Consider the following 8914-nt stretch of genomic DNA (forward strand, 5'->3'; position numbering starts at 1 on the left):
CGAGGAGGAGGAGGAGGAGGAATACGCGGGGGAGGAGGAGGAGGACGAGGAGTAGGAGGAGGAGGACGACGAGGAGGTTGACGAGGACGAGGAGGAGGAGGAGGATGATCAGGAGGGGGAGAGGGATGAGGAGGAGGAGGAGGAGGATGAGGAGGACGAGGAGGACGAGGAGGAGGAGGACGAGGAGGATGAGGAGGAGGAGAAGGCGGAGGAGGACGAGGAGGAGGCTGACTAAGTGGAGGAGGAGCACGACGAGGACGAGGCGGACGAGGACAAGGAGGACGAGGAGGAGGAGGACGAGGACGAGGAGGACGAGGAGGACGAGGAGGAGGAGGAAGAGGAGGAGGACTAGGAGGACGAGGAGGACGAGGAGGAGGAGGAGGATGAGGAAGAGGACGAGGAGGACGAGGCGGAGAAGGACGAGGAGGGGGAGGAGGAGGATGCGGCCGAGTAGGAGGAGGACGAGGAGGACCAGGAGGAGGAGGAGGACAAGGAGGAGGAGGACGAGGAGGAGGAGGAGGATTAGGCGGAGGAGGAGGAGGACGAGGAGGAGGAAGAGGAGGTGGAGGAGGAGGAGGAGGAGGAGGAGGAGGAGGAGGAGGAGGAGGCGGAGGAGGAGGAGGCGGAGGAGGAGGAAGAGGCCGAGGAGGAGGACGAGGAGGAAGGAGGACGAGGAGGGGGACGAGGAGGACAAGGAGGAGGAGGAGGAGGAGGAGGACGAGGACGAGGAGGAGGACGAGGAGGAGGAGGACGAGGATGAGTACGAGGACGTGCACGAGGATGAGGAGGATGAGGACGACGAGGATGATGATATGCGCATCTTTGTTCACTAGGGGCATATCTGGCTTTCTGGTCGTCGTGGGAGCCTTTGGGGCGCTTTGACCCCTTCCGATGTTACTCCTGCCGCCTCTCTTGGCCCACTCCCAGTCGTTGGTGTTGGAATCCATATGGTTAGAGGATTTTTAAGAAATGGTTAAAAAAAGGTATGTAGGCCTTAGATTGGGGTTTTGTTAGCATTGCAGAAAAGTTTCCCATGCAAGCAGAAAAGTTTCCCAAGCAGTAGACGTGACAAATAACAATTGGCCTCTGTAGAATTGGCTTTAGGATGGCAACAAGATTATTTAATGTATATCTTCAGAAGATTAGCATGAATAGGACTCTGTTCTTTGTCTCTTATGAACTAGTCTTTGTTTTTGCTACCATTACGTATGCTTTATAAGATTGGATAGAATGCTTGTCAATATGTGTTTTCTGTGTGTGATTGGCTGAAAATGTAGACTGAGATGATTTTATGTATTGCTGTATGAGCCCTCCTGGAGTAGACATTTTGGGGTGGATCAGTGAGCTGTCATGTCTCCATTTTGTATTCTGAGACTGATGTGCTGGAAATAAAATCAAAAAATCTCTTCACTGGTCTGTTTACAATGTTATCCATATTTGGATATTTTGCCACGGCCTAGTGGGTTCCTTTTTAACGACGTGGGTTCCTGACACAATTGGACTTATATCTACCCATCCCTCGACAAATGGTGCCTGCCGTGTGAGGAATACCCCGTCCAAGGACGTAGAAGAGAAGACAAAACAAAAATCGTGGATGTACCAGCCGCGGGGACCCAAGTGTTATCAAGGAGGACACTGTATCATCTCTCCCGCTGAAGCCAAGGAAATTGTAAGTAACTATCTCGGGAGAGCGCTTGGGTGACGTTGGGAGTAAATATAGAGAAAAAGAAAATTATTAAAAGAACACAAAAATGGGAACGAATTTATCAAAAGTTGAATGGGATATTTTTCATCAATTAGAAACAATGTTACAAGAGAAAGGTCACTCTGAAATTTCAAAAACGGAGCTTAAAAATTTACTTGTCTGGGTTAAGGCGAATACGCGAGATTTAAACTTTCAGTCTGCTTTTACTTTTCATTTTTGGGATCAGGTAAACTGGAGAATCTATAATCTAGTCTCTCTCAAAAAAGATGAAAGCTTAAGAGAACTTATGCCGATTTGTAAAGCTCTGTTGGAGTGTTTTAAACAAACTGATAATAATAAGATCAACTTTGCCTCAGAAAACAAAGCTTCTGGCTCTGTCTCTTTAAATTCCAGTAAACCGGAGACTGTGTGTGTATCTGAGAATGTAACAAGTGTTGTTTCAAATGGTGACACTATTGCTTTGAACTCTGTTGAAAAAAATCCTCCTTCTCTCTCTCTTGGAAAAAATGAGACTCTTTCGGACTTTTCTTCGTGTTGTTCTGTTAATGTAAAAATATGTGACTCTTGTAAGGGGGATGGGAAAATATGTGTAGAAAATGCAAATGAAAAAGTGTCTGTACCTTCTAAAATTGTTTGTGCAGGGACATTGAAGTCTTCTATGCCTGAGATGGAAGCTGAGATTGTCACTTCCACTCGGGAAATTGTGGTTCTGGGGAACTCTTTTTCAGTTAAGCAAAAACATGGTTTTTCTGGTGTTTGTAAATCCATAGATACAGAGAAAGAAAAATTGACTTTAAGGGTGGAATCCTTTGAAAGGATGGATAACTCTCAAAACCCTGAAAAAACACGGGTTGAGTTTTTAAAATGTCAGGATCCTAATTCTTGTATTTTAAAACAAAATCATGTAAGTTTAAAACCTGGATTTGGGGACTCCCCAGCTGAATTTTTCTTGGCAGGGAGACAATGTGAAACTTGTAGTAAAGTATCGAACTCAAGGTTAAATGGCACTGTTCCTAGAAGAAAGGAACACGCCTCTGTCCCGGCCCCTTTGGGTCGGGCTTCAGAGGAGGCGTGTTGTTATGGCCGAGTTCCCAGAACTGGCCGAGTTCCCGGAGTTGGCAGAACTCCTGGACAAGAGTACAGTGTCCCTGTCAGGAATTTGGATTTGGGCAGAGGGCCTGGAAGGTTTGGATTTAGTGATTTTTCAGAATCAGAAAATATATTGGTTAGAAGTAAAGGTCAACCTGTCATTGATCGAAGTGACAATTTTGATTTTCCATTAAATTTACCTGATTGGTCATACATTAATCGGAAACTAGAAAAAGATTCGGATTTAAAGGAACAATATCTTGCTTTACCAGTAAAATATGGAAGAAATGATAGAAATCCAAAATATGAAAGATTTGATCATCATGATATAAAGGAGTTGTGACAGGCTTTGAAAGAGAGTGGATTTTCTTCTCCCCATTTTAACAGTGTGTTGAAAAATACTTTTAACTCTTATGATTTAGTTCCTGCTGATTGCAGGAATGTGGCCTCTCTGATCTTTACCAATTCACAGTACCTACTATGGGAATTACAATGGAAAAAACTACTCAACAAGTTGGTTGAAGGATATGCAAATACTGATTATGCTAATCTAGATGTTGCTCAATTAGCTGGTGATTCACCTTACAATAGGCCTGAAAATCAAGCAGCTGAACTGCCGTGGCCTGTGTTAACAGACATTAAGGATGCTGCTAGAAAGGCCTTGCTTTCACTTGAGCCCCCTGGCTCACACTTGAATTCTTATCCACTGATCAGACAAGGTGAAACTGAATCTTATGGTTCTTTTTTGGATAGATTAACTCAAGCAGTTGAAAGACAATGTCCAGATGAACAAGCCCGCTCTTATATCATTCAAAATCTTGCTTCTGTAAATGCTAATAATGAATGTAGAAAAAGTATTTTAACTTTGCCTGATCAGCCTCCAACAATTACACAGATGCTAACAGCTTGCAGTAGACTTATGGGTTCACAAAATGCTGCAAATTCACAGGTCAATGCTTTGGAAAAAACACTGGAACATAATTTGACACAACGAATGGATAAAATTGAAAAGCTTTTAGAAAAACAAGAAAAACGTTGGGAAAATTCTGTTAATGCTGTACAAGTAGATCCTAATAAAAAGCCTGTCTGCTTTGGTTGTGGTAAACCAGGGCACCTTAAAAAGGATTGTCGTGGGACATCAAATCAAATTTCTATTTGCCCTCGATGCCGAAAAGGAAGGCATCTTGCTAAATTCTGTCATTCACTATTTGACATCAATGGCAACCCACTGTCATTAAACTTCAGAAACAGCGCGTTCCACCGCGCTCAGACACAAATTGTGGTACCCACTGGCAATGGGTGAATACTCTCACTGGGCTGGTCATGTCACGAAAAGATTGTCATATGTAAAGATTCCAATCAAAGTGACTTTCTACCTATCATAGGATGTGATTGTCATGATGTATATGATCTGCTAATGTCTTGTTGTACAAGTTTTGTCCTCAGTTCACAGAAATTTCCAGGATTCAAGATTATACTACTACATGGATGATCTGCTCATCACAGCTTCGACACAGAAAGAGATGCAGCAAACCTGTGCTGATGTTGGGACTGAAATCCAAAAGGCTGGACTTGACATTTCTACAACTAAACCTCAAGGATGCAACAAAGATCCAAGGCTGAGACATCATCTCTTCAAAGAAGACTATCAACTCTTCAAAGAAGACAACCTCATCACTGGACTTTGACTGTGGTTTGAGTTTTCAGCTTTTCCATCAACCTCTTAATTTGGTCACAGATTTTGCTTATGTTGCTAATGTTAATGTTCAATTTTAAAGCATGTTAGTAATGAGACTTTACATCGTTGGCTTTCCTGTCTTTTTATAACTTTGCAATATAGAACTAATCCATATTTTGTTTCTCACATTAGGGCGCATTCTTCACTTCCTGGATTTTTAGTGGAAGGAAATGCAAGAGCAGACAAGTTGACAATGGTCATTTCTAACACATTACCAAACATTTTTGAACAAGCAAAATTGAGTCATGCCTTTTTCCAACAAAATGCACAAGCACTCATGCAAATGTTCCAAATCACTAAAAGTCAAGCTAAAGCTATCATTCATACTTGCCCTGACTGTCAATTGGTACAACCTCCTGTTTCTACAGGAGCAATCAACCCCCGAGGCTTACAAAGCCTACAGTTGTGGCAAACAGATGTTACTAAATATCCTTCTTTTGGTAAATTTAAAAATATTCATGTTTCCATAGACACATTCTCTGGTGCAATTTTTGCTTCCCTTCACACAGGTGAAACTGGCAGCCATGCCTGTCATCATTTCCTGCAAGCTTTTGCTTCCTTGGGTGTACCCCAAGAAATAAAAACTGACAACGGTCCCGCATACATATCTCAAAAATTGGCCACATTTTTAAATGAATGGGGTGTTCAACACATTTTTGGTATTCCCCACTCTCCCACAAGCCAAGCAATCATTGAAAGAACACATCAAACCCTAAAATGCATATTAGATCAACAGAGAGGGGGAACGGAGATCACCCCACAGATGAGACTGAATAAGGCTCTGTACGTTTTTCAAGTGAAGGTCCATTTTGATTAATAATTTGGGGAAAGGGTATGCTTTTGTCTCCACAGGTGCTGGAATCAAGGGGGTTCCTGCCAAAAACGTCAAACCATATCGCACTTCAGAACCTGTTGTCGAGCCCAGAACCGAGGAAGCAAGTACGCAGACGTGAACCGAATCGAAGGATCCCGGGTCTCGCCTGACGCCTCTTTTGCCTGACGTTCTTTGTGCATTGGTGGAACCCATGAACTCTGATTTTGTGCCAATGTTATTTATGAGTATGCTAACTGAATGCTGAATGTTTGTTTAACAAAACTAATTTTTGACTGAAAACTTAGATTATTGTTTTTGTTTAGAAAGAATTCCGGCAAAACTTAAATCTTGAAAGAGATGGGGCAAAATCAAATGGTATACTTGTTTTGTTTGATTTTAATTGGTTTTTGTCGTGCAGATTTACCTGTGGATCAACCGAAAACGAATGTTTGGGTGACCTTAGCCAAGGCTGCTGGATCGGATACTATATGTTTGTCTAATTCGGAACCAGAAGAGCCTTTTTCAACCTGTTTGGTTGGTGTGCCAGTGAAAGAGTTGCCTTTGGTCAAAAAACAATCTAATGGTAAACCAGGCGGAATTGACAATGGAAACCGTCCTTCCTTCAATTGGAACATTTGGTCCAAAAAACTTCTTAGGGCAGCATCTGAATCTCAAGAATTGGAAATACTTGGTTTTTGACCATGGATTTTTGTTTTACTTTCATGACTCGTGCCTGGCGAAAAGGTGATCCCCCAAAGTTCAGTGTTACTCCTCATTATTTTGCATATAAAAATTTGAGTTTTTGGTGTAATGTTTCAAACAGTTGGGGTGTGGTTCCAGAAATGGATCAATATCCACGGCAATTGCCGAAAGGGTATTGGTTCATTTGCGGAGACAGAGCTTGGCAAGGCATTCCAGCTCACCTTGAAGGTGGCCCTTGTAGCATTGGTATGCTCACCATAATTGCTCCCACTGCCAAAGCAGTGATGAAAAAGAAACAAAGGAGAACGAGAGCTGTTCCTCATTATGATGAGAACTGTCAGAGTGATTTTATGCCTTGGAATGCCGCCAGAAGGGTTTCAGCAGGTATATTCTTACCCCAATTGGCTTCAGCAGTGGCATTAGACAATTAGATTGGGTTGGATGTTGGCTGAGCAAACAAGCTAATGCCACATCCTCCGCAATCAGTGATATGTTGACCGATGTTGATAGTATTAGACATGCTACTCTTCAAAACAGAGCAGCCATTGATTTTCTTTTACTGGCACAAGGACATGGTTGTGAGGAATTTGAAGGATTGTGTTGTATGAATTTGTCTGATCATTCTGAATCCATTCATAAAAGCATTCAAAAATTAAAGGATCTGACAGCCCAAATTAAAGAAGACGGAGGTTCCTGGTTGGATGATTTGTTTCAAAATTGGAGTTTTGCACCTTGGCTAAGGCAACTTTGCAAGATAGGTCTTTACGTATTAGGTGTTCTAATACTGATATTGATAGTGGTACCTTGTATACTCTGTTGTGTTCAGCGAATGATGAACAAAACAGTCTGAGAAGTTTTTGTCATTCAAGCAGGAGAATTAGGAAGTAGAAGCACGGAGAGTGTACGAAATCTCACAAAAGCAGTAGATGAAGGTATTGACATGAATGAAGGTTTTGAATTAAGGCCTTGGAATCGACCAGAGTTTTTTGAACGATAACTTGTGACTGTTGCCGAACGTGAATCATATCTCTTTCAAGAATTAGGTTTTCATAGTATTAAGTTGCTGTGCCGTAATATATCAATACTTCAGTTTAGCGAAAATAGGTCTTCAACAGATAATAAGCAGAAATTTTGCAATAGAGCTATGAAACGCAAGTAGCAAGCGACAAGAAAATGAGAGCTTCTGAGTCAAACAGAGAGGAGGAAATGTTGGAATTCATAAGGTCAGAGGATTTTTAAGAAATGTTAAAAAAAAGGTATGTAAGCCTTAGATTGGAGTTTTGTTAGCATTGCAGAAAAGTTTCCCATGCAAGCAGAAAAGTTTCCCAAGCAGTAGACGTGACAAATAACAATAAGCCTCTGTAGAATTGGCTTTAGGATGGCAACAAGGTTATTTAATGTATATCTTCAGAAGGTTAGTATGAATAGAACTCTGTTCTTTGTGTCTTATGAACTAGTCTTTGTTTTTGCTACCATTACGTATGTTTTATAAGATTGGATAGAATGCTTGTCAATATGTGTTTTCTGTGTGTGATTGGCTGAAAAATGTTGACTGAGATGATTTTATGTATTGCTGTATGAGCCCTCCTGGGAGAGACATTTTGGAGGAGACATTTTTGGGGTGGATCAGTGAGCTGTCATGTCTCCTTTTTGTATTCTGAGGCTGATGTGCTGAAAATAAAAGCAAAAATCTCTTCACTGGTCTGTTTACAATGTTATCCATATTTGGATATTTTGCCGCGGCCTAGTGGGTTCCTTTTTAAGACATGGGTTCCTGACACAATTGGACTTATATCTACCCATCCCTCAACAAGCCCGTGGCCAGGCAGATCCTGTCCCTCCCTCCTTGCTCAGGGCTCTTGCCGGGATGGGCACTGGCATGTGGGGATGTGCAATGGCAAGGGCAGGAGCATGGGGCGGCCCCTGCCAGGCTGCTGAGCAGGGACAAGGAGGCAATGAGGCCCCAGGGCTGCAAGGGTCACTTGTCTCCTGCTCCTGCCTCAGGCCCAGGGCCAGCAGCCATGGCCAAAGTGCTGCCCAAGTTAGCTCTGGCAGGGCTGTCTTGCAGCTGCTGCACATGCCTGTGCCCTGTGCAGCCCAGGCTCTCCTATGGTGTCCCTGCCCCTTGCCTCTGTCCCTGCAGGCATCCCCCGGCTGCCCCACCTGGCTGGCCCCTTCTTTGCTGACAGCTCTGCCTCCTGTCTGCCTCTGCCTGCCCACACAAACCCTTAGCCTTGATACCAAACACTTAATTCAATTCAATACCAAAAGCTTAATTCAGAAAAGCAATTCAATTTTTACTGTGCCTATGAACTTTAGGCACAGGAATAAGGCATGCAGGGGCTGTCTTCCCAGCACAGATTGTTGGGAGGCAAGAAGAAGGCTTTTGGCTTAAGAATGCAGTGATAGAAAAAAGAAGGACTGAAACTGGGAACTTGGGGTGGATTTTATGGTAATGGATAAATTGTAATACACATTTAATGACACTGATAGAATTACATGTCCTCATAAGGTTAGGAGTTATCCCTCTCTAGACCTCAGGCCTGAATAAATGATACCCACTGAAATAGTAAATTTGTGTTAAGGAGTCTTATTCTGATATTTTGGAGATTTGGTGATGGCGGGGACTCACAGAACCAAGGAGTCAGCTGTGACACTGAGCAAACTTATGGAACAAAGGGTCCATGGTGACACAGCAGAACCCCATGGAACCAAAATCCATTTTGGCACATTGGGACCACATTGAATCAATGGCCCATTGTGATACTGTGGATCCAAGGAGACCATTGTGACCCTGAGAAACCTCTTGGAACCAAGGGGCCATTCTGACACAGCAAGGCCTAGTGGAACCATGAGTCCAGATTGA

The sequence above is a fragment of the Melozone crissalis genome, unplaced genomic scaffold (genome assembly GCF_028551555.1).
Source record: "Melozone crissalis strain CALT ecotype California unplaced genomic scaffold, PUWL_Pcris_2 ptg000011l_1, whole genome shotgun sequence".
In the NCBI taxonomy this organism is placed as follows: domain Eukaryota; kingdom Metazoa; phylum Chordata; class Aves; order Passeriformes; family Passerellidae; genus Melozone; species Melozone crissalis.